This window comes from Palaemon carinicauda, chromosome 7, assembly GCF_036898095.1.
Source record: "Palaemon carinicauda isolate YSFRI2023 chromosome 7, ASM3689809v2, whole genome shotgun sequence".
NCBI classification, from domain to species: domain Eukaryota; kingdom Metazoa; phylum Arthropoda; class Malacostraca; order Decapoda; family Palaemonidae; genus Palaemon; species Palaemon carinicauda.
The window spans coordinates 7,978,763-8,004,717 of NC_090731.1; the positions used below are offsets into that span (position 1 = coordinate 7,978,763).

Below are 25,955 nucleotides of genomic sequence, written 5' to 3' on the forward strand. Positions count from 1 at the left end.
TATCTGGTACTTAGTCTAATTTTAGTTGAATACCTATAATTATGTTGACCAAATTGTGTGAGCAGGCGTTATTTGTTTTTTGTGATTTAATAATGATATACAATGGATAATAGGATTAGTTCAAATGTTGTGACAATCGTCACTTTAGAATACCAGTGACTTGGGATATTTTTTACGTCACCCTGTATATGTTTAGGGCGGTGATTGGTACGAACCTTCAAGTTTTTTCAACAGATGGCAGCATCTATTCCAAAAGGATTCTAGAATAAAAATTATGCTCTCCTTGGCTTTCTGGGAAATTCGTGTCAATATATGGAAGTAATAGGTTGTTCTGAAGTCATTAAGTTTACTTGTTAGTTAAGTGTACCATGATCAAGAATATTTAAAGGTAAGTGGTTTTTAATATCAATTGCATAGCTATTATATGTGTTCTTGATTGGTGGTTCAAGTGTTATCACATTATCAATTTGTAATAGTTTTGTTTTCAGAAGTAATATAGGCTGTTTGTAAGATCGTATATGTAGAATATTTCGAGTACGATGTTCGGTACGTTAGAAAAATGGTTTTTAAGGTTCATATTATTCTATTTTAAAGATGTTGTTATGACACCTAGCTGGTCCTGAAGGGTCGTTGCGTATATTCGTTCGAGTATCTATATGTTGTGAATTAACAATCCTTTACTTTGTACCGACCGGAATTATCAAAATGTTTTAATGGATGAAGGTTTACCATTTTCATGAGTATAGATTGTTTATTCTTTTTAAAAAGTACTTTGGTGTTATTTGCTAAATAATTGCGTAATTAGCCTTGTTAAATGAAAATTTCAACCCATTTTATTAGCTCGAGTGCCTACTGTATTTTTTTTACAGAATTGGTGTTGTAAACTATTTAGTTTGGTGATAAGTGAATTGGAAATTTAATTACCCACTGAAATTATTAAAGAAATCTAGCTTTTCCTGAGAATAGGCCTATTTGGCAGAAGTTAGTCTAATGGGACAATTTATAGAAATAGCAATTTAATAGACTTAAGATTGTTGAAATTTTACGGTACCGATTTGTGTGTTAATATTTTGTAAGATATCGTTATCTTTGTAGCTTGGAAACATTAAATTATTCCTGATTTAAGCACAGACTGAATCTTCTCTTTTGCGTAATTGTTAGATTAAGGTGGGACTACAGATTTCTGTTCATGAGAAGGTCAGACCCCATTGATTAGTTATTTATGGTCGAACTAACCTTCTTCACCATTACCCCTACAATAAGGGGTCAGTTAATTAGGCATGGTTTATTATTTGGCAGAGGACTTTAACGATACAGTGCCAGTTATCAACTGCTGCTATTGGCCTTGCCTTTTGACTTAATAGTCCAACTATAAGGCAACAATTTCCAGATATGTCACATAGTAGCTTTGTCTTTTGCAAAAAAGCAACACTGAAAGATAGCAGCTGTTCTTTGTTGCCCTCTATGACACGCACGGTGGTATTGTCTTTCAAACCCCTACCACGGGTAATCATGGTCAAACATTGGTCTCAAAATAACTTAATTGGTGGCCTGATTTTAAAAACTCCTGTTTAATTTGGTTCAACTAGGTTCAACTATTCTTTAACTTGTAAAAATTTTTATGTAAGAATGTTTTTCCTCCGCCACATTTCTGAAAATGTTTTGCCGATAAATTATTAAAGTAAAGGTCTTGAGCAGTGGCTCTTGAACTGGGATAAATACCCCAGTGAGGGTAATAAACCCGTTTCAGGGGGTAACAGGGGGCTAAATGAATAGCTCCTGTGTGTGGTAAAATACAGTAAATATATAAAGCATTATAATTTAATGAGGGAATAATGATTTAATGAGGGGATAATATTTTAATGAGGGAATGAATTAATGTTACAGAAGTGAATAGACTAACTTGCATCCTAATTATGCAAATTTTAATTAATAATTTTCATAAATTATGAAAGCTATGCCATGGCAAATCTTTCAAACACTATAATATCATCTAGGAACCAGATGAAAGAATTTGATGCTTATATGCGATATGCATTGACCTCTACAGACCTCGCAGTGATATTTTATTAAAAGGTCAAACTTTACCATGTTTCCGAGTAATAATACTGCCTTCACTTCTTTAATTTCTATTGACAAAGAAATAAAACTTTTAATTCAAATTTGTTATAACAGGATCAAAGATTAAAAATTTTTTTAATTTTTTTTTTTTTTTTTTTTTGTCAAAGGGTTTTTTATATCGTATCACTGAATTTTATTAAAAGATAAAATTAATATCTTGCATATAAAATGCAACATATGAATTCCAATAATTTCTATTGATTATATTGTAGCTTCTCATAACTGAGGAGTAATGGCGTAAGAGTAATGGAGGTTTATCCACCTGCCAGGGGTAAAGATTCCAAATAGATTTAGAGAACCACTAGTCTAGAGAGTATAGGTACCACTTCTAGACCTAGATGAGAGACTAATTCATTCTGGTATCATTCACGTGAAACCTGGACGTCTGCTCCTTTTATACCCCCATGAAGATATAAAAGTTGGTGTTAAAACTATACGAAATTAAAGTATCAATATCCATGCATTCATAAACATAGGTGTTAAATTTACATGTTAAAATGTCAAGCTAATCAAACTAAGTGATTAACTTTGATTTATTTACATTAACAGTAATCTATTTTACTCTCGCATGATTAAGAGTAACTTATCTGTTTAAATTCCTTTTATTTTGTCGTCAAAGTAACGTGACCTTTTGGTATAGACAAGGAATCGCTTAAACTTGATTCTCGCTGTAATTAATTCTTCAGTATCACCAGTACAAGTAATAGTTTAATATGATTAAAATCAAACTTAGGTTTCCCTGGTTTTCTCCAGAGGTATATGCAAGTACGACAGTCTTACATATTTTTATTTTTGATTCGGAGGACACTCGAATTTTTCAGATCTATATTTTGTGTAGTTAAGCTAGGCATAAGAGCCATTTCATTTAAAAGTGTTAATGTTATGAAAATCTTATAAGAGTAGTTTACTTTTCTTATTCTCAAATAGAAGAAAATGTTAGCACATACTCGTATGATATTAATAGCCAGGAGTTTTTCTTTTACAAACTATAGGAATACAAATTAATATTTTCAGCTTTGACTTCATACGAGGTTTTTCAACCTCATTAACTATTATTTGAGTTATCGTGTTCCAAAGTATTTCCAGATCATCGGGTAATTGCCAATAATTGCGAAAAGTTGTATGAAATTTCTAATACCAATATTGACTAGATTTCATTGGGTTTGTAAGTTTTAACTTTTAAGATTACTAGAAAAATATACCGGTTTTCATTTAAATCTAATTATAAATCTCACTTGCTTTTAGCAGTCTCGAAAAGGATTATTATGAGTGACAACTAGAAAATTCAGTTGAAATATATTTTTTCTTCAGAGTACCTCATCCACTAAAATTTTCAGAATGCATACCCTCTTTGTTTTATGCATCTCATATCATTAGATGACATTTTATCATAATTAAGGGTTGGCTCATGGGATAAAATTAGGCTTACGGCAATTCTAATATATAGATGGTGTTGATCTACACGGGTAAATAACCACAGAATTAGTAGAATATTTTAAAATCTAGTCTTCTTTGGAGGAAAATACTGTCTGTTATCTCACACTCACTATTATGTCAAAAGCACAAGTTTATAGTAAGATCTCTTGTTCTTTTTTCATTTAAATGTTTATCATAGGAAATGGTGAAGTTGTTTCTCCTTCTGATTGCAATACTATAGGGATACTGACTGCAATAACATTGGGGAGTAGTTTGATTTTGTTTCTCCTACTGATTGCAATAACTACAGGGATACTGACTGCAATAACATTGGGGAGTAGTTTGTTTTTGTTTCTCCTACTGATTGCAATAACTATAGGGATACTGACTGCAATAACATTGGGGAGTAGTTTGATTTTGTTTCTCCTACTGATTGCAATAACTACAGGGATACTGACTGCAATAACAATAGGGAGTAGTTTGATTTTGTTTCCCCTACTTATTGCAGTAACCATAGAGATAACGGTTGCAATAACTAAAGGGAGTGGTTTAAATCTCTCCTACTGATTGCAATAACCACAGGGAGTAGTTTGTTTCTCCTACTGACTGCAATCATCATAGGTAATGGTTTGTTTCAGATTCTTTTATTGATTGCTATAACTAAACAATTTGTTTCTCTTATTGATTGCAATAACCATATGGTGTAGTTTAATTTTCTCCTACTTATTGCTATAATCATAAGGGAGAGGTTTAAATCGGTTTCTCCCCATTGCTATAACCATAGGGTGTAGTTTTAATTGTTTCTGACTGCTTGCAATAATCATTAGGGAATTGTTTTGTTTTCCTACTGATTGCAAAAACCATTAGGGAGAGGTTTGACTGTTCTCCTAATGATTACATTAACATAGAGAGTATTTTTTTTATTGAAATGAGGGAGTAGTTTTTATTGAAATGACCATTAGGGAGTAGTTTCCGTTTTTTCTACTGTTTGCAATCGCCATAAGGAAATAATGGGTTAATTCCTTCTCCTACTGATTGCAATAATCATATAGTGGTTTAATTTTGTGATTCCCTACTGATTGCAATCGCCATACGGAGTGGTTTAATTTTTTTCTTACTGATTGCAATCTCCATAGGGAGTGGTTTAATTCTGTATAAACTACAGATTGGAATCTCCATAGGGATGGTTCAGTCATGTTTCTCCTACTGATTGCAATCACCATATGGAGTGGTTTAATTCTTCCCCTACTGATTGCAATCACCATATGGAGTGGTTTAATTCTCTTCCCCTACTGATTGTAATCACCATATGGAGTGGTTTAATTCTCTTCCCCTACTGATTGCAATCACCATAGTCATTTAATTCTCTCCCCAACTGATTGCAATCACCATAGGGAGTGGTTTAATTGTTTCTACTGATTGCAGTCAACAGCGGGAGTAGTTTGATTTTCTTACTGATTGCAACCGCCATAGCATTTTAATTCTCTCCCATTGATTGCAATCTCCTTAGGGAGTAGTTTGTTTTTCATGCCGATTTCAATCGGCAAAGGAAATAGTCTATTTTTTTCTCCTACGAATTGCAATAACAAAAAGGAGTGTTTAAATTATCTCTTTATCAACTGAAATAACAATGGGGAAATGTTAAAAGATTCCTCCTACTGATAGCCCTGGTTTAAGCTTTTTAAATTTTCTTCTGAATCAGGCTGTGAGCAAATCGTAAGGATTCAGGTAATTGCTTGGACTTATTACACACTAATTCTCCTGGTTAATAAAGTTAGCAAGTCTTGTCCTCCAGTTGGGATGACTGATCATGACTTTGTCAATTGATAATTAAGACAGAATATCCTGTTCTTAATGTCTTACTCGTGTAAAGTACTGGCATCTAGCTATTTTTGCACTTAATGTTTACAATTGTGTGAACTAGTTGACCCCATTGTTCTCGTGACCGAGTTTCGTAAACCTAAAACTTGGTTTGCAAAAATTTGTTTATAATGGAAGGCTACTAGTTTAATTTCTTCCTACTTTCCTATTCATAAATCCCTTATCTCCGTAATATTTACTATAGTTTTATTGGAGATTACTTGACCTTAGATACTTTTATGTAACTTAAGACTGATGACGTGAACATTGATAGTGGTAAACCTTAGGAAGTGTTCAATAGAAAAAAAAAATTTGGGAAGAATTCGGTTTTATTTAATATGCCATGTATATGTCTAGTGTTGGCCGAATAGCAAAGGTGTATTAAAACAAAACTTTAGTTTGATTGGGAGATTCTGATAGGCATAAAATGATAGTTTTAGTTGTTGCATATATATTTTCTCTAGGGTTGAATAAAATCTTTTTTAGCTATTAAGAAAACTTTCAGCAAGGTAGTTTTGTTTTTGGGCTCAAACCATGTCGTCCTGATGGAAGGTTCCTTCAGTAGTTTCCTAAGGGTATATATGACTACAGTAGATATTCCCAGAGAATTAAACTTAAAGGTTTCACAGAATTCTAACTTCTGGCGCGAGTACCCATAAGGTTTCCCTTTAGGATATCGTATAATAACGGGACGTATGCTTGACACGCCACATAGCTATCTGCACCCCACATAGCGTTTACACTTCGAGTGGGAATAGTGGCAAGTTATAGGAGGAGCCATTACAAAGTTTCCTCCTCCGTTACTGTTTTGTTACTCGGCGACGTCAACATCCGGTCGCCATGTTGGCCGCCATCTTGGATGACGCCGCCGTAGCGCGCCATTGTTATTCCTTTACACGTAGCGTTTATGACTAGGTGCTTTTCCCAGTTTTTCGCTAAGTGAGCCAGTATGTCGCAATCTTCTGCTTCGCCTTCTTCTGGAAAGTTGAGTACCATATTCTTGTATTATATAATAAGCTCTAGCCGTGAAGTAACGCTTTTTTTCTCTTAAAATACCGTGTTTTGTGGCGGACCTGTGCCTTGACCGGAGGCGTCATGTCGGACGCTGTTGTTCGCCTCGCATGCTTTATTTAGTTAGCCAGAACAACCTTACCCAGTCATATAACTAATTATCAGCGTTAGTTATTTAATCTTCATTGCTAGGAATTAGTTATATTATGCCGATAGTATCCATTTTCGGCGAGCGTAGGTAGCCGATTCGTAGGCTAGTGTTCTAGCCTAGCCCCTAGACTCGATAGCCTAGGTGGTTTTTGTTTACTCTCGTGCATGATATAATAAGTGTTCCTAGTGTTAATTTATGAAATGGAGATTTTAGGCATTTATACATATAAGATTCAGTGATTGCACATATGATTTCGCCTTCGAGGAAGTATACTAAGGATTTCGGTGATCTTGGTAGTAGACTCCCTTGCCCCTAACCTAATGTAGGGCTGTGGTATACTTCCTATCCTCCCCAGTTACCTTACCCAAGGTATCTCCTCCCTCTTGAGGTAGACTAGGCTACATCGTAGCCCTCCTTACCTCAAATCGCATTCAAGTAGGGTTAGGCTATGATTCTCTTTCCCCACTCCTAGCCATAGCACATGAGCTTTGAGTTTGGGACAGAACCTCAGAGTACCAGTCGTTCGCCCCCAGCTCCCCCTCTAGGTGAATGAACTCTCCTTTTGGGGCCCTGCTGGTCGACGAAGGTGGAAGGGCTCTGCCTTTCCCCCTAGTCCACACTTGGTAGGGTTAGGACCCTTTCCTCCCTGTAGCCTAGCGATTTGTCCTACACCTGCCTTTGTCCTACACCTGCCTTCCCTGGTTCGGGACTCGCTCCCCCAGCCTAGGTTAGGCAGGCCAGGGGATTCTGCTTCGTTATAGTTTTGGACAGTACACTAGTGCTGTACCATCTCCGAACTAACCTACCCTAGGCTGGAGAATGAAGTCTCCTACACCTGGGATAGGGCTGGTTCTGGAACAGAGGCCCCCCCCCCCCTGGAGTGTTGGTGAAGGCTAGGCCTTCCCCCACGCTCCCCCTCAGGACCCTCGCCCCTCCCCCCTCTGTCCTTTTGTGTTGGCCTAGCCATCACACCCCTGTCTGCCGTCCTACAACTCTACCGTGTGCCGGCGGGTTGTTGGTTCGGCTTGGTCCCTTCGTGGGTTAGTCCAAGCTGCTACGCTTCCTGCATATAGTCGAACTATGGGTTAGCCTAAGCGAATTGGTCTGCCTGCGTGGGACCTCCCTATCTTGGAGTGTTCTTCGGTCCTCCCTTGGGCCGCCATCCGCAATTCTTGCCGACTGCCGGCTCTGTTGCAGGTGAATGAAAGATTGCCCCCTCTCTTTCATTTGAACACTCCTTCCGGAGGAGGACGAGGTCAGGGTAACGAACTACCATTCCCTCCCTCTTCCCCTACCCTCCCTCTTCCCCTACCCTTTCTCTCTACCTATCAGTGCCGGTCCACTGCCGCTACCCTGCCGGCAACAGCTGTCAAGGTACCCTAGTATCCACTCTCTCATTGATTGACGCCAGTGATGGAATACCTTCGCTGGTCGCTTGCCAACTGCCGGAGGCTGCCGACGTGCCGGAGGCCGCCGACGTGCCGGCGATCTGCCATCATCCAGAAGCTCCTATTTTCTCTGCCACATAGACTGATGACAGGGAGGGGTTCCCACCCTCGATGGAGATTTGCCGGCGCCCGGCGCATTTCCGGCATGTCGCCATGCTGCCGGAGCCACCTAATCATATACAGTGGACTGTCACCTCTCCCTTGCCGGCCTTGTGCCGGCAGCGACTATTGTATAGCTATATATGAGAGCCAGTACATCTATGGTACAGTGCTTACCATAGACAAAAAAACTATGATGTATAGTTGTGCAGTAAAAATATTTCCAGCATACTCTGTGCATCCATGCGCAGTCCCTTGCCGGGACCTATCTGAATAGGGGGGGGGGGGGATCATTTCTCTCCCTTTTATCCTAAACTGAATGAATTCAGTTTCCCCCCTCTTACCATGACTAATTCTCCAGAGGAAGTCTAAGCTGTGCTTAATCCATTATGGATATCCCTTCCATCTCTTAGGCTCTTTAAGAGCCCCTAGAATTAGTCTTGGTGTGGGGTATGTGGAAATTGGCTGGGCGGGATGCACATGTATTTGTCTTTACTGCTTCTTTTCCAGCTTACCTATCTTAAGCTTACACATGAAAAGGAATCTTATATTGAGTTATATAACTTTAATGCTAATCTAAGATTATTTTAAGTCTTTACTTTAAGTCATTGTATAAGACTTCCGCAGACTCATTCCCCCTTTCTTTTACAGGAGGAGTATATCCGGTGTGAGAGCGCCTTCTGCAGCGTTCGGCGCCCGGACTTATACGGCCACCTGGCGTGCCGAACCCACGAAAGCTGTTCCATCACCAGGGGGACTCTCCAGTATTGGGACACGCAGGTCTGCACTGTCTGCAAGGACTTGCTCCACGAGGCGTTTGAGGACCCTCCCTCTGCGGAGGCCAGGGACGTTGCCCGAGAGAAACTGCGCAAATGGGTGCGTGGTTTCCAAAAGAACGCCACTGGGCCCTATCTCCTGAGTGAGAAGATGAGAGCTTTGCTCTTTCCAAAGGCATCTGCGGATGCTGTCATCTCCAAGGCCGAGATCCCCTGCGTCCAGCTGACGGTCGAACCTGACGTATCGGACGCACTGCAAGACTTCCATCTTGACGAGGTGGAGCAAATGTCGGAGGTGTCAGACACCACCGAAAAGACCCTGATGGCCGAGGGTCAAGAAGAGGAGGAGCATGTGGAGGCTTTGAACTCCGAGGGTGAAGTCGCCCGCGCCCCCTCTGTTACTTCCGTTGCTGTAACGGAACCTATCCCCTCTACCTCTTCTACTCCTACTCCTACTCAGTCGTTACTGGAGAACCAGGACAGTCTCCAGACCCTAGTGGCCCTCCTGGACGAGAGGTTCCGAAAAGGGCAAGAGGACCTCAAGAGGGAGATTCTACGTCTGTCGAAGCAGTCTGTCAAGAAGATCAAAGTTGAGGATCTTCCCCCTTGCTCAGTGACCAACCCCTGGAGGCATGCCGAGCACATGCCAATTACAAGTGGACGAATCTTCGTCAATGACAAGCTAGGCACCGTCCCCCTTGAAGAGGTGGAGTTTCGGCCTAGCTTTGAGTCTTATCTGGACTGTTACATCAGTCTCCAGTCCGAGCCAGCTTCCAAGGAGGAAAATGAGCCTAAGGAGGTCATAGTCTTTGACTAGGCCAAGGCTCGATCTCTTTTGACCGACAGACTTAAGAGCAAGGGCTACACGAACTAAGGTGCTGGCCCTTAGCAAGAAATGCCCATCTTTTCTTGCTCCTTGCTGGCAGTGTTGAAAGCGGTGGAAGAAGGGAAACCTTGCCCTACATTGGAGGAATGTAGGCCCCTCTCTCTCGTCCTACCTCCTGACGACAAGAACTGGAAAGACATCCAGTTAACTTTCTCAGTGGGAAAGTTGGAGGCTGACGTAGCAGGACGTCAGTTTAACGAGAACCTCCCCAAGCTCCCCAAATACCTTCTGCGTCGGGAGCTCGATATGAAAGAGAGACTGGCGGCCTCCCTTTCCCTCCAAATGCAATTGGAGGCAATGGCCGGGGACACTCGGACCCCAGACATGTATATGGTCTTAGCTAAGACCCATCTCGCCACCCTGACGAAGGACTTCTACAGCTTCATCAGGGCTCGGAGAGCTTGTAGGGAATTTGTGTTTGCGGACGCTACCGTCAAACACTAACCCCGGAAACTGATCTCCTCCAACATTTCGGGGAAAAACATCTTCCCCAATGATCTCGTGAAAGAGATCGTAGACAGCCGCCACCGAGAGCCGGAACCTTCTCAACAAGTGGGGCATGTCTAGAAAGAGGAAATCTTCTCAGGATAAGGCCCCCCAACCTAAGAAGAAGTCTAACAAGCCTAGGCCTCAGCAGCGACAGGCTAAGCGCCAGTTTCCGGCACCCGCTACTCCCCAGTCGGTGGCTCAGCCCCAACAGACCTTTCAGTTGGTCCCTCAGCCGGTGGTGGCTCAGTCACCAGTCTCCACACCTGCTTACGAAAGACAGTTGACTACCTTTCGTCCCAAAGGTAGAGGCTCTGGCAGACACTCCTCTCGACGCCCTTCCAGAGGGAGAGGAGGGAGGGGAGCAGGCGGCCAAGGTGGCAAACCCTCGGGAAACCAGAAGCAATGAAATGCTTCCGGTGGGAGGAAGACTCCGCTTCTTCCAGGATTGTTGGACCTTCGATCCTTGGGCTCACAGCATCATCAAGAACGGACTAGGGTGGAGTTTGGTAACACCACCTCCAACCTTCCATCAATTCTTCCAACACTCCACCCCCGTCCTGGAAGAATACGTCCAAGAACTCTAGAACAAGGAGGTGATCAAGAGGGTAAAGTCCACCTGGTTCCAGGGAAGACTGTTCTGTGTTCCCAAGAAGGACTCCGACAAACTCGGTCATTATGGACTTGTCCCCTCTCAACAAGTTCATCGTGAACAACAAATTAAAGATGCTAACTCTTCAGCACATCAGAGCCCTACTGCCCCAAAAGGCATTCACAGTCTTGATAGACTTAGCGGACGCCTACTGGCACATTCCAATGAATCGCCAGGCCTTTTACTACCTAGGATTCAGGCTTCAAAGAAGGCCATACGCCTTCAGAGCTATGCCCTTTGGGCTCAACATAGCTCCAAGGATCTTCACGAAGCTCGCAGAAACGATCGTGCAACAACTACGCCTTCAAGGCGTCCAGGTGATGGCTTACCTGGACGATTTTCTGGTATGGGCCGCATCCTCAGAAGAATGCTTGCAAACTTCAAGAAAAGTGACCCAATCTGGGTTTCAAAATCAACACCAAGAAGTCTCGAGTTTCTCCAGCTCAGAAGTTTTGATGGCTAGGAATCTATTGGAACCTTCAGTTACACAGTCTTTCCATCCCTCTGAAGGAAATGGAAGGATCTGTCAAGAGACTCCTAAAATCCAAACAGATTTCAAGACTTCAACAGGAGAAGGTGCTCGGCTCCTTCCAGTTCGCTTCAGTGACAGACCCAGTGCTACGAGCACAGCTAAAGGATGCATCGGGAGTTTGGAGAAGATACGCATCCATCGCTCGAAGAGATCTCAAAGAGACCTTTACTAACCAGGCTTCGTTCACTCCTAAAGCCATGGGCGGAGGCAAAAGACCTGAAGAGATCAGTCCCCCTTTAACCACCACCTCCGTCGGTCGTTATCCACACCAATGCATCGCTAGAAGGATGGGGGGGTCACTCCCCTCAACGAGTTCAAGGAACATGGTCTCCCCTATTCAAGACATTCCACATCAACTTCTTGGAGGCCATGACAGTCCTTCTTTCTCTGAAGAGGCTGTCTCCACGACCCTTGTCCCACACCCGTGTAACTCTGGACAGCGCCATTGTGGTCAGATGTCTCAACCGTCAGGGCTCAAGATCGCCCTAACTCAACCAAGTGTTACTGCCCATCTTCCGCCTAGCGGACAAGAAGAGATGGCACCTTTCGGCAGTTCACTTTCAAGGATTCCACAACCTGACGGCGGATGCTCTAACAAGGACAACCCCGATAGTCAGAATGGTCCCTAGACGCAGACTCATTCTCCTTCATCTCTCTCCAAGTCCCGGAACTGCAGATCAACCTCTTCGCGACTAGCGACAACAAAAAACTTCCTCGTTACGTGGCCCCTTACGAGGACCCCAGAGCGGAAGCAGTGGACGCTATGTCCCTGGACTGGAGCAGATGGTCCAGGATTTACCTGTTCCGTCCACCCAACCTTCTGCTGAAAGTCCTCGCCAAGCTGAGAACCTTCCAAGGAACAGCAGCCCTAGTGGCACCCAAGTGGCCCCGGAGCAACTGGCTCCCTCTAATCCTGGAGTTACAACCCAAGATAATTCCCCTGCCAGACCCAGTTCTATCCCAGCAAGTTCAGAAGTAGACTGTCTTGGCTTCATCAAGAAAAACCCGAGACCTACATCTCATGATTTTCTCTCCCTAGCCATTAAGAAGAGGTTTGGGATCTCGAAGAAATGTTTGAACTTTTTTAAGTATGACTTCATAATAATTACCTAGAACATAGATGAAGAATTGTTAGTAATTATTTCTCAGCTGATCCCATCTTTTGTCGTCAATTTTTCTTGGTGGGATTTAATGATACGTTGGTATTCTTAAAATACAAGTTTAATGATATATGTGGCTACATTGCTTTATGACAGCTGACTCCCAAGTGTGTGTGGAGCGTCATACACAATCTGACAAAACCAAAACATTTCTAAACAAAAGAGCATCGCTCTGAAAAGACTTAAATCCTACTCCTGTACAAAACTATAAAGAATTACATCCTATCTCTGAGGTAACCAACAAATGTTCGAATCCTAATACCAAAACAAATCATTACACTTATGTACAAAGCATAACATGTTTTATTCATACAATATGATGCAATGTTGCGCACTACCTGCAACACTTGAAATAATATAGTACATTATTACAATAATACATAAGTCTTCCTAGAGGAATACAAAACTAAATCTACCAGAAGGCAATAAGAGTCTTCCTGGAAGAAATGGATGTCCTTCGTCAAGGCTAAAAATTCTACGGAAATCTCTATAGATTTTTGTCTGTCCTTCTTTATTCACCTTCATGGACAGGGCTTGGCAGCCAACACGATTTCTACCTGCAAATCGGCCTTGACAAGACCACTACTCTATGCCTTCCAGATCGACCTGTTCGACGACATCTTTAACAAGCTGCCAAAGGCATGTGCTAGACTCCATCCTGCACCTCCTCCGAGACCTATCTCCTGGTCTCTCGACAAAGTGCTCCAGTTTTCCTCAAGTCTGGACAACGAGTCTTGCCCTCTGAAATATTTGACCCAAAAAGTGATTTTCCTTTTTGCTCTCGCCTCGGGAGCCCGAGTCAGTGAGATTGTGGCTTTATCAAGAGAAGAGGGCCAGGTACAGTTTGCCGACACAGGCGAATTTACCCTCTTTCCTGACCCAACGTTTCTTGCCAAGAACGAGCTTCCCACCAAACGGTGGGGCCCCTGGAGAATCTGCCCCCTGAAGGAAGATGTCTCTCTATGCCCAGTGGAGAGTCTAAAGGTCTATCTTTGAAGAACTTCAGACTTTGGCGGAGGACAGCTCTTTAAAGGAGAAACATCAGGGTCTGATTTGTCATTCAAACAACTAAGGGCGAAGATCACCTACTTTATTCGCTGAGCGGATCCTGACAGTACACCCGCAGGTCATGATCCCAGGAAAGCCGCCTCTTCCCTGAATTTCTTCCAGTCGATGGACTTCAATAGTCTTCGTTCTTTCACGGGCTGGAAATCCTTAAGAGTGTTTTTCAAACACTACGCAAAGCAGGTGCAAGAGTTGTGGCGCTATGTGGTGGCAGCAGGTAGTGTGCTAAAACCTGCTGCTTAGTGCTGCGTAGAACAGTGAGTTATTCGGGACTCTTAACCCCACGGGTGCCTGTGTTGACCCTAGTGTGAAACATAGTGATTTTAAGTGCCACCTAGTGACACTGAAGACTTCTTCTACAAGGTAAAGTAACATAGACAGTAACACGTATGCCACATGTTTTAACATGAAGTGTATATAAGACTTTCTAGAAAGACTTTATAGTTCCTCTGTAACTTGTGTGTAATGGCAAGTTTTCCTTTTCAAATTCCACACCCACTTCTTTTGATGTCTTTAGTCTGTTTTTAATTTCATTGCTTATTGTAAAAAATTTTACTTATTTCATGCTAATCCTGTTTTAATGAATAAAAGAGTATTAGGTTACCCTGTGCATCTCATTTCGCCCTCTCTCTCACATGAAATAAAACACTGTTACAGAGTTTTATTACCCTTTGTTTTGATATTATGAACAATGTTATGATTTTGTTCTCTTGATGCAAACTCATTTAGATTAAGGTAACTTGTTCCAGCACGAGTATACTTACCTTCTCTATCGGCCCCTGGGACCAGCAGGTATCCCCGAGACTAGGTGAGTTCCTCTATCAAGCAACTTCAAGATGTTCCTTCTCTCCAATTAGGACTTCCCTGCCAAGGGGGCAGGAAGCAGTAACATGGTATATGCCTATCTGAGGTGGCATGTGACTGATATGCCACAGGTCTCTGTGGTCATCAGACCAAAGGAATATTGTTTATGAGTCGAAAGGCACTACAAAAAAGGGGGAAAAATCCACGATATATTAATTCTCTGGTACACTTCCATCAGGACGACATGGCTAGAGCCCAAAAAACTTATTTTGAGCGAAGCGAAAAAATCTTTTTTTTGGTGAGATAGCCATGTCGTCCTGATGGACCCGCCCTTGTTCTCTATTCAGCCACTCCCAATCTTATTGTATCCTGGAGGCTGGCATAAATGTCGAAAGGAATAGTAATGGCGCGCTACGGCAGCGTCATCCAAGATGGCGGCCAACACGGTGACCGGATGTTGACGTCGCCGAGTACCAAAACGGTAACATATGAGGAGAACTTTGTAACGGCTCCTCCTATAACTTGCCACTATTCCCCCTCGAAGTGTAAACGCTATGTGGGGTGCAGATAGCTATGTGACGTGTCAAGCATGCGTCCCCTGTTATTATACGATATCCTAAAGGGAAACCTTATGGGTACTCGCGCCAGAAGTTAGAATTCTGTGAAACCTTTAGTTTAATTCTCTGGGAATATCTACTGTAGTCATATATACCCTTAGGAAGCTACTGAAAGAACCTTCCATCAGGACGACATGGCTATCTCACCCAAAAATAGATTTTTCGCTTCGCTCAAAATCCGTTTTATAGTACTGTACAGTTCCTTAGTGTCCGAAGAACTCGTTCCTGAAAGTTTCTCAAAAGTTTAAAAAAGAAAGAAACCGTAATAGTTTTCCTTTTGCAAAATTACCAAATTAATATATATTTTATCCTCGTCTAAATTTGATTTCGTTCGTTTTAAGATAATCAATTAGTAAGGAAAAAAATAAAATAGAAAGGGTTGAAGCCAAAATATCCCCAGCTCCAAGGAAAGGGAATTCAAATTTAATTTTTTTTTTATTAAAAACTTGGTGCCTGACTACCCTTTTACTGATTTACAGCAGAATTGGCTTTTCTTTGAAAAGACCTTATCAAAAATTGCATAAATCTAATTATTGGATTGCTAAGATCTGTTCGGAATGACTCGGGGTGTTCTACAACGTAGGAAGTTCCCTAAAAACTAAGTGAAATACTGGTTTATTAAACTATAATCTATTAAGTAGTGGGTGGACCTTCTTGAAGACACAGGTGTTTTTTACTTGTTTACTTGTTTTGGGTTTAAATCCAACCCTCCGCTGAAGTCGAGTGAGCTACTTCTCGGGTGGGTCCATATCAATCATCTAACAAAACATTTTCATTATAACTTGTACAATTCTTTGATTGTAGCATCTTCCAAATCATATGATCTTGTGAAAAGTAATGTCTTTAGTTTTTTCTTAAATTCAATTGCTCCCTTTAGGTCCTCCATTTCAGTTGGCAGTTTATTATAATGTCTAGGCGCACAGTAGCCAAAAGCCCTTTCACCACATTTACTATTTGTTCTTGGTTCAGATAGCCTATGTTTGTCACTCATGTGTCTTATGTTAACATTTGTTTCTAGTTCTAGTTTGTTCAGGCATTCTTTTAGATATTTTGGTTCATTTTGGTTCAGTATCTTGAACGTTAGTAAGAGTAGCTAGTATTCAATTCTCGCCTTTGCCGGCCGACAGTGTAATTTAATTAGTGCAGGGGTAACTCTTTCCCTATTGTGTAGTCCTTTTATTAATCTAGCGGCTCTGTTTTGTACTCTCTGAATTTTCTAAAGCTGATAATTTGGTAAGCCGTAGAACAGTGAGTTGCAGTAATTAATTCTTGAAAATATGTGATGATTAATGAGTATGGCCATAGATTTTTCATCTAGTATTTACTAATAAATGCTATGTTTCTAATATGATAGTTACAATTTCTTACCATATTATTTATATGTTCATTCATTGTCAGTCTATCATCCATGATTACTCCAAGATTTCTGACAGATTTCTTTAGGTCAATGATCGATTGACCTATTTCAATTCTTTGGAAGTATTCGATTCTTTTTATATCTTTTTCATTTCCAAAAATAATACATTCACTCTTATCTTCATTGAGCTTGAGCTTTTTTGTTAACATCCAACCTTTAATGTCATTCATTATTTCATGTATCTTTCTTTAAGCTTCATCAACTGATTCTATTGGGAAATAAAATTGTATATCATCAGCGTATATTTTAAACTTAACTCTGTGAGTTTCAAGTATATTTGCCAGTTCATTCTTGTAAATTTCAAACAGGAGAGGACCTAGTACACTGCCTTGAGGTACCCCTTTGGTTATTTTTCTTGTCTCAGATTCAACATTTGATATTACTACTTTAACTTTGCGGTTTTCAATTTAACTTGCAAACCTGTCACATGCTCGTTCTATGATGCCCACAGCTTTAAGGTCTTCCATCAGATATGTATGTTCTACAGTATCAAATGTTGCACTTCGATCAAGTATCACAAGAATGCAACACTTGCCATTTGTTATAACTTCTGTTATGTCATTTTTAATCGCTAACACTGTCGTTTCTGTAGAGTAATTTTCTCTGTATGCAGATTGATAATCAGGTATGGCATTAGATTTTTTCAGATGTTTCCAAGTTTGTTCGTGTACAGCAGTTTCAATAATTTTCGAAAAATATGACAGATTTGATATTGGCCTATATGAACTTAAATTGTCTGTATCACCTTTTCCTTTATACACAGGCTTGATACATGCAACTTTTTCACAATTGGGGAAAACTGCCTGTGTTAGACTCATATTTACCATGTTTCGGTAGCTCTCTTGTAGTCTGGTGAAATTTTCTGCATCTTTTACATCGTTAATTGGAAATGATGTATATTGCGTGGCCCTTACGGTCAGACACGGGCACTTGCACGCTTGCGTTTTTTTTTTTTTTTTTGGGGGGGGGGGAGGTGGGAGAGTGGGATTATAGGTAGTTCAGGTAATGGGATAATCTGCAACTTTTATTTGTAAGTGGTTTGGTATGGGATGTGGGTTAAGGACGATCAGCAACTTTTATTGGCAAGTGATTTAGGATAGAATGGGGGTCAAGGATAATCAGCAGCTTGCTTTTCTTATTTTTGAGGCACCCCAGCCTCTCTTTGGTGAAAGGAAATGAAGAAGGTGACGGAGACGGAGGGGAGGAGGCATCCTCCCTAAAAGAACCCACAGGCTCCCGTCATTTTGTTGGGAGAGGTTTAGAGACATTAGTATAGAGGAAGTAAAAAAAAAAAACTTCCTTAGTAGACAGGTGTTAGGTTAAATTTCAGAATCTCTGTGAAATGTTGTGGGGGGGGGGCGGATGTCATTTTGATTTAGTTTCTCTTTCATGAAATTGGAAGATTGAGGTAAATTTTATTATGGAATCATGAGTTGGGTGACAATCATTATAAAATTTATCGTATAAAAAAAATAAGAATTTATTGCATAGAAAGTTTTTACTCTTAATATATGGTAAAAAATATAAAAAGAAAGGATAATGTTTTAAGGGTGTTTAATATTCACCCCTTGACGGTTCGAATTGAAGAATATTCCGAAGTAATTCTTTAGTGACAGATTAGGCTTTCTCAAGTTTGGGAAACTTTTGTTTTTTTATTATGGTTAACTGCAATGACATCGAAGATTTGACAAAGTAATATGCAGCCTTACTATCAGTGGTTTAGGAACTTCGATTGTAAAAGATTGCTGTATTCGGCGTTGGGGTAAAATTATGTCTTGAGGTGTGTGTGTGTGTGAGAGAGAGAGAGAGAGAAACTGCCATAATTTCGTTCATATATTATAGATAGTTAATCTCTCCAAATTAGAAAAAACTCTTCACAGATGCTTCATGACTGTACAAATTAGAAGTCTTGAGAATTTGTACAAACTAAATAGCTAGTACTGAATTGACTGTAAACTGGAAATTTAAAGTATTCAATTTAGAATGTCCTAATAGCTCACATGCACTGAAGTTGTAAAGTTATTCAATCGTTGAGATTTTTAAATGATCAAGATTGTGGGCTTACGTTATACAATTATATAGTGACTTTACTATTATGTATGCTAGACGACACTATTCGGATTGTGTTATACTTACTATGAAAATTAATATCGAATTAAATCTCGTGTAACAATAGTCCTATTTTCTTTCATTTGGTGGTTTAACAGAGTTAACACCTCGGTGACAAATCCATTTCAAATAACCTCTTAAAAAGATAAAACTCTGCTGTATTCTATAAGTAGAACATAGACCAGGATCATGAACCAGTGAGTTTCATTAAGTACTGGATCTACTGTAATAATTAAATTTTCAATTTCTTGGAAGCATTCCTATGTGTAATGTCGGGCTGCGTTGCAAATCTGATATGATCTATCCATGTAAGTCTTTGGTTTCAATGATAAGTTTCTTCTGCATTTGGCCTAAAAGAATGACCGTAACTATAAATGTTACAAGGTAACGCTTGACACCATCTCTTTGATAATTATAAAATATTCATTATTTGACATTGAATACTTATAAGGTCTCAGATTTACCAAATGACTTGGTACGTTAAAAATGATTGTAAATTGGAAACTGTTATAAATGAACTTAAAAAATTTAGTAAACTTTTCATTTAATACAAGCAAAGATTACTCAAAAAATATTTTCATTAAGAGCTCTAGAGAAAGAAAATGAACTGTGACAAGACCTTTAACGGTCTCTTGTTCCAGATTGACATTGCCACTTCTAAAAACCCTGACATATTCGCCAAAAATAGGGTTTTAATTCCATGACAATGAGGAGAAACTCGATTCAACCCTCTATTTACAAAGTCATGTTAAAGGTGACCAAACACTGTTAATGGTTTTCAATATAGGTGTGCCCAAGCTGTTACTAAACCTCTTTTTATTTCCTTCTATTAACGGGTTACTAAGGCTTTTCATACCTTTTTTTTTCATAAAAAAAATACTTTTTTGAATATCTGTATCCTGAAAAGTTAGACAGCGCCGACACGACCGTGCAGTGGCCGAGATGAAGATTGTTACTACAACACTATGGAGAATAGCAATAACCACATAGGACAGTAGAAACGAGATTACAAAGGACAAAATATTGTATTGCCGTATTAAAGTTTTCGTAGCTTGAACAACTAGAACTCGTACAATTCATGAAGCTAGTTTACTATGCTGAGTTTTTGGTTTTACCATTCTAGAAAGAACTAGTTAGGAGGGTCAATTTTCGTTAGTTTCTTTTAGTGTAATTCATTACAATTTATGTAAATAGTTATAATAATTCCCCTTGCCGTTTTTAACCAGCGTGACTCAGCCTCATTCCTCTTGTTATTTTGTTGTTCCTTCAAAATCTTAAATTTTCTTCCCTCCACAGAATCTTTTTCATTCAAAACCCCAATTCATACATCATTATATACACAAAAATATGTACTCTATTATTTCTTAGTTTTTCAGTAGTCTATATTGTATGATTTTTTTTTAAAGATAACCATTTTTGTTTTTGCTAAATGTGCATACACATAACGCACTGTAGGCTACAAGATCAAATATATTTTTCAAAGTTGGAATGTCAAAAATCTGTTAAAAAAAAAAAAAAAAAAAAAAAAAAAAAACTTTTCTCCGAAAATTCTCTTTTAAGAGAAATCGTGGCTTCAGAGTTTTTGCAATGTTTAATTGAATAGACTTTAATATATGTGAGTTTTTACCGGTAATTTTACTTCGACTCGGAGGATCGTAACGAGACTATAATTGTTTCAATGTTTTTTACTTAATAGAGGGGAAAATCCAAAATTAGTTTCACACATACAGGCATATGGTACTGACCAAATGGACAATGGACAAGACTGTTTAACTTATTACCTAGTCAATTTTTTTCTCTCAAATTTTACTAGTGTGACTTGTCTTCTTATTCTCTTTGACACTTTCTGCTTCTTTCAGCATGTTCTTAATATAACAATTTAAACATACAAACAAGCAGACAAAGAAATAAGAACATACTTTTGAGAGACTTGTAGAAAGCATTTACTTATGAATATCATGTAGACAAGAAAAACGAATAAATTTAAATCTCGGTAAATCAAAGAAAATGGAATACTAAAAGATATTGTCATGGTATTTTCAAAGAGCTGTAAATAAGCTGGCTACCCTTTTCAACGAAAGGTCACCTTCGCGGCCGGACATGCTCGTCTTTATATAAGCTTAGGACTTTTAGCAAGTAACCATTTTGAATTAATGTGTAGATTTCTCCTACCCGAAACTGCAATGGTCGGAATTTCCCAAATTGCAATTACGGTAGTCTATCTCCCTTAAGTGTTAGCTGGCTGTTAAAACGCTTCATTGTCCTTTTTCTTTATCCTCATTTTAATCTTGCTCCTCACCATAACAATTATATCATATTTCGCTGGACTGAATCTACAAGCTAAATATTGATCCCAAAAGTTCGGAGAGTATATGTGTGTAGCTAGAGGTGTGACTTTGACCGGCAACATTTGCTCTGTGAATGAGTCCACATAGTATGGAGTTGAGCAAGATCTAGTAGCCTTGCTTGCTGCCAGTTCCATGCTTGTGCGTTTTAGGCAGCAGTTTGTTACTGCCACCCAGAACCATGCAATTTGGGCACATCCATAAAGGCTTAAAAGATTGCTTTTGAGTGGCAGAGGCAAGGGAAAGTGGCAATACCCTAGAGTAGTGGTTCTGTCACCATATGTTAAAAGGTTATTCCCTCCTCAATTCTAAAATTACAGTTTCCTCATAATCTTTGCAGGTTCTTTGTTTGCAATACCTATTGAATAAATAACTAAGTATTTGCTCCTTTGTAATAAGTACTCTCACGGGGACCTACAATTTCAAACTGACAGCGCCCTTTTCCTCTTCACCCAGCACAACATCCATCTATCGCTGACTTGGCCTTGCTCTTGCTTAGTGTGTCCTTGCGTGTACCCCTCCCACTTTATCCCGATGTATTTTGCCCTATTTTTGCATTGCCTTTGTTCAAAATCATGGCCCCTAGAGAGCTGTTTTGACTAAAAAGGTTTTGCTAAATAGAAGAAGAAGGTCATGATGCATGAGGAAAAGGATAAAAGTCCTTGAAGTGCTAGAAAGGAATGAAGCCATAGGAAAGTTAAGTTTGTCGTCAGCAAGAGTACCGTTAGTACAGAGCAAAGAAGGTAGCTAAGATTTGCTCTGCTGTGGCTGCTAGTGCCCCACACAGTCCGAAGGTTGTCCAAAGTGAGGAAAAGGGCATGGTAAAGATTGAGAATCCCCCTTTTTGCGGATCTAGGACCAGTATCGTACGGGATTGTAGTAATTTGTTCACTATCCGGGGGAGTGAGAAAGCCATCTCTATTCTGCCATTTCAAGGAGCATGATCCTCATCCATCCACCAAACAAGACGTCGCAACCCTACAGACGCCATTCCAAACCAGGAAGGGCTGGTTTGACAAGTTTAAGTGATTTTTTTGCCTGGAGAATATAATCTGGAATATGGATGAAATGGGTAAGTTTATGGACATCTATATTTAGAATTTTTATGTTCTATAGTTACTCTACAGTTTATGTAACTATTTTGCTTCAATCTTTTTTGTTATTTTGGCTTATTTTAGCGTAATGTAGACGCATGTTTGCAGTAGATATGTAATGCAAGAAACTATGTTTTTGGCAATTTGAATTGATTTTTGGTGCCTTCAGTACCTGTACATACAGTACTATACTGTGCAATATCTGATTTATCTATATTTTTACATTTTCAGTGTGTGTACACTTAATGTGAATGTTATAGTAAGTGCTTTTTCTTAAATTTACATGTGTAGTAATTTAATTTATGTAGTGTATTCTGAAGATAATTTATTTTATTTTAATTATATAAATTTATTTTTATTTCTTTATTTCTTAGCAGGTACATTTTGCAAGAGGGTGACCCAGGAGACATTAATTGCCAAGGAGGAATTTTGTGCTCTCAATCATAAGGCAACAAAAGACAGGTAGGGTAACCGTGTAATTTATTTCTTCTTTCTCTAATTAAAATGTGCAGTAAAATGAACTTTCACTTTTTATTGATTGTTTAATTTTAAGTTTCCTGATTTTTGTTATTTTTCATCATAATAAAAGTGCCTTTTCTGTATTTCCTAGGTGTACATTAAGTATATAAAGTGATGCCGGGGCCACCTAATTAGACCTGGCTTTATTTATGTCACCAAGACCCCCGTGCACTTGAGCATCACAACATGAATTTGTTCTACTTCATGCCCAATCAAAAGGCATGGATGATGGAGCTCCTCTTGAGCTGGTTCCAGTACTGCTCCCAAAAGAGAAGGACTACCTTTAGAGTAAGGGCATGGAATTAAAGGTCCTTCTCATTCTTGACAACACTCACGGTCGTCCATCCTACATTGGGGGGATGATCCCTAACGTGCAAGTGGTGTGTTCTTTCCTCTGAACACTACTTCCCTCATCCAGCCTATGGATGAGGTCCACTACAACCGAAAAGTGATGGTGTGACTCAAGAAGCCACTGATCTCAATCCTGACTTCAACAGGGACTATTAGAATTAGTTCATAATTGCAGGCCGCTGGCTGCCGGACAGTTGTCTGATTCCGTTCACTACACCAAGCCAGAGACTGCGAATGTTTGCTGGAAATTTGTGTGGCCAGGGTGCATCAAGGACTTTAGCGGCTTCAGTCCTGACAATGCTTTCCATCACTGTCAAGATGATCATGACTTGGGCGAAGGCAGTTAAATTTTGTACTCAAGTGGCAGAGGACATTATCTTAGAGGTACTAGATGGCCTTGACCAGGAGCTGACTGACGAGAACCTGGCCGAATTAGTCTGTTTAGCAACTGAGGAAGAGGAAGTGGCCGATGAACTTCACAAGGATGTAGAAGCCAACTCGCTCAAAGTTGGCAGTGATGTCATGGATGGTGGAAGAGTTGAAGCAAAGGACAAAAAGAATTAATCATGCCATGATACATGCGCTGTTCATGTGTTCCATGACAAGACTTTAGTTGGCTACAAGAACATCTTGGATGAGGTGAAGTCGCCGAAGCAGCTCCCATAACTTTCCTGCCCAGTCGTGAGAAACTGCATCCTCCACCCCCCCACCACCTATGCCACCCCCAGAGCCTGAGTCAATGTCATCACTAACATCCTTCTAAAACCATGGAATCTCCTGACTAAAAACCTCCCCCCCCCCCACCACTGCCACCCCAGAGCCTGAGCCTCTGCCATCACCACCACCTCCTCCAACTATGAAACCAATCCTCCAGCAAACCTCCCCTGGAAACCACCATCAAGCTCGGTGATGATTATAGTGCTGCCAATCCTCCTTCCCTTACAGAATGGCAAGATAGTCTTCTAAATACATTTTTCATTTCTACAGTTTGGTTTGAGTAAAGTACAGTACCATCTCTATCAGGTACTAATGCATTTTAAATCTTTTTCCTTACAGCAGTGATGTCTCTTCCATATAGACATGTCCTCTTAATATCTCTATCCTTTACTAGTCCATTTTAAATATTTTTCTTTACAGCAGCGATGACTCTTCAGTGTATTAGTCTCCTGCCATGCAGCTATGTCCCTTTTTCGTTCATGTCCTCCATTTGTAAGGGCACAGCTTATCCTCCATCCACCTTGCCAACTGTGCCTTTTGGCGGAATATGTTTTGCTTATTACGTATATTATTACAGTACTTCAATATTTTTGTTTTTTCAAACTATTACTGTAACATAAGACAATGTTTGCAAGTACATTACATACCGAACATACATGATCAGATCATACCGTACTTTTGTATTCTTTTAAAATAGTTTCACTTATGAATGTATTTTTTCCACATCTATATTTGTATATACTGTACAGTACTTGAGAGATTTAACTGTGTGATTCCCTATAGTATGCAAGTGACGATGCATCAAGAATGGAATCTTGCCTCAAGACTTGATACTGCGTAGAAGTTTACATGAAAATGGTTGGTGGTGTTAAATGTGTACACGAGTTTTTTCACTCTTAATTGCTCTAATCTATATTTTATTGTTCCGTAATATACAGTATAGTTTTTAACTAATGCTGTACTGTCCTGTATGTATAAATTGTACTGTACTCTACAGTATTTACAATTTACTACAGTAATGTACAACAGACTTACAAATGTGTCGATTTGACAAAAATGGGGCAAATCCACTTGCCAAAAACTGTGAATACTCTGTGTTACCTTGGCTAGTCAATGTGTACAATAGTGATAGTACTGTACATATATTACATTAATGTACACTACAGTATCGGCTAGTGCTATATTGATAGAAGCAACAGCATTTCATCATTAGCACATTATTTATCTATAAGTGTGGCGATGATTAGTATTGTGTATCACAGTCTTATGTATATGTACTGTACACTTGCTAAAATGTGTTCATACTGTTATACAACACTTATACTGTGATATACAGTAAACAGAGTAAATAAAAAAATTGGGTAGTACGGTGGGTTACTTGGTGTAGACTGTGATATAAACAAGAGTAAATAAAAAATTGGGTAGTATGGTGGGTTACTTGGTGTACTGGTCGACCACTCTAAGGCAATGGGCAGTAAGTTCTTAGGCTTAGGAGTTAATCCACCCTAGGCCAGCTTTTTGTGCTTATTGCCTAACCCACCCCAATAAGGAGGGATGACTATCTACCTCGAGAAGTGCATTAAAAATACGTATATACTTCAAGTAATTTTTTTTTCTCTATGACTGTGCCCTTGAGAGCTCAAATGCAATTAGAAATAAACTTAAATTGCTAATGTTTGCCTTTTATTCCTTATCTGCCCCCCCCCCCCAATCTTAAAACTTAAAATTCCTCCTTATGGGGAATCACCCCCTTTGGTTGAAAACCTATGTCATAATGATAATGCTCAAGCCCCCTTTTTACTTGACCTAGGGTCAAGGAGGGCCAGGCAATGGCCCCTGAGTATTCTGCAGATAGACTTTGAGGCCCCCCTACAAAACCCTCGTCCTTGTCTTACAAGGATGGTAAAATTACAGACGCTATAAGAGCTCGAGCAGCTCCCTAACTACATTCGGCAAATCGCTAGGCAGGGACGTTTCCAGTAGGCTAAAAGTGGTTACCTAAAACGAGATGCATCAATTATAAATGTCAAGCCAAAAATTATATAGATGGGTTATTTGAATTGGATAAATAAAATTTGTTGGATATCAAAGGTTATATGTAGAGGGAAATTATGAAAATCTTTCTCCTTTTTTATTTGAAATCGACAAACTGATAGCTTTTATGCAGCCAAGAGCGGATGAAAGATAATTTGGAGGAATGAAATTGCCTTCAAATCAAGTGATTATGCATACTTGCAGTAATTAAAATAGCATATAAAACGCAATTTGTATTTCGGCAACCAAATTCAGAATTTTGCTGCCCACATGTCGGATTAACTC

General features: G+C 39.7%; 1 long non-coding RNA gene across 2 annotated transcripts; it reads left to right on the plus strand.

Moving 5' to 3' along the window:
• Positions 1-356: 356 nt before the first annotated feature.
• LOC137643456 (uncharacterized) lies at positions 357-25,309 on the plus strand. Of its 2 annotated transcripts, none has more exons than XR_011044945.1 (3): positions 357-388; positions 22,424-22,511; positions 22,660-25,309. It is a non-coding gene; the product is annotated as an uncharacterized lncRNA (long non-coding RNA). The 2 variants fall into 2 exon arrangements; XR_011044946.1 differs by lacking the exon at positions 357-388 and adding an exon at positions 21,321-22,027.
• Positions 25,310-25,955: the final 646 nt, after the last annotated feature.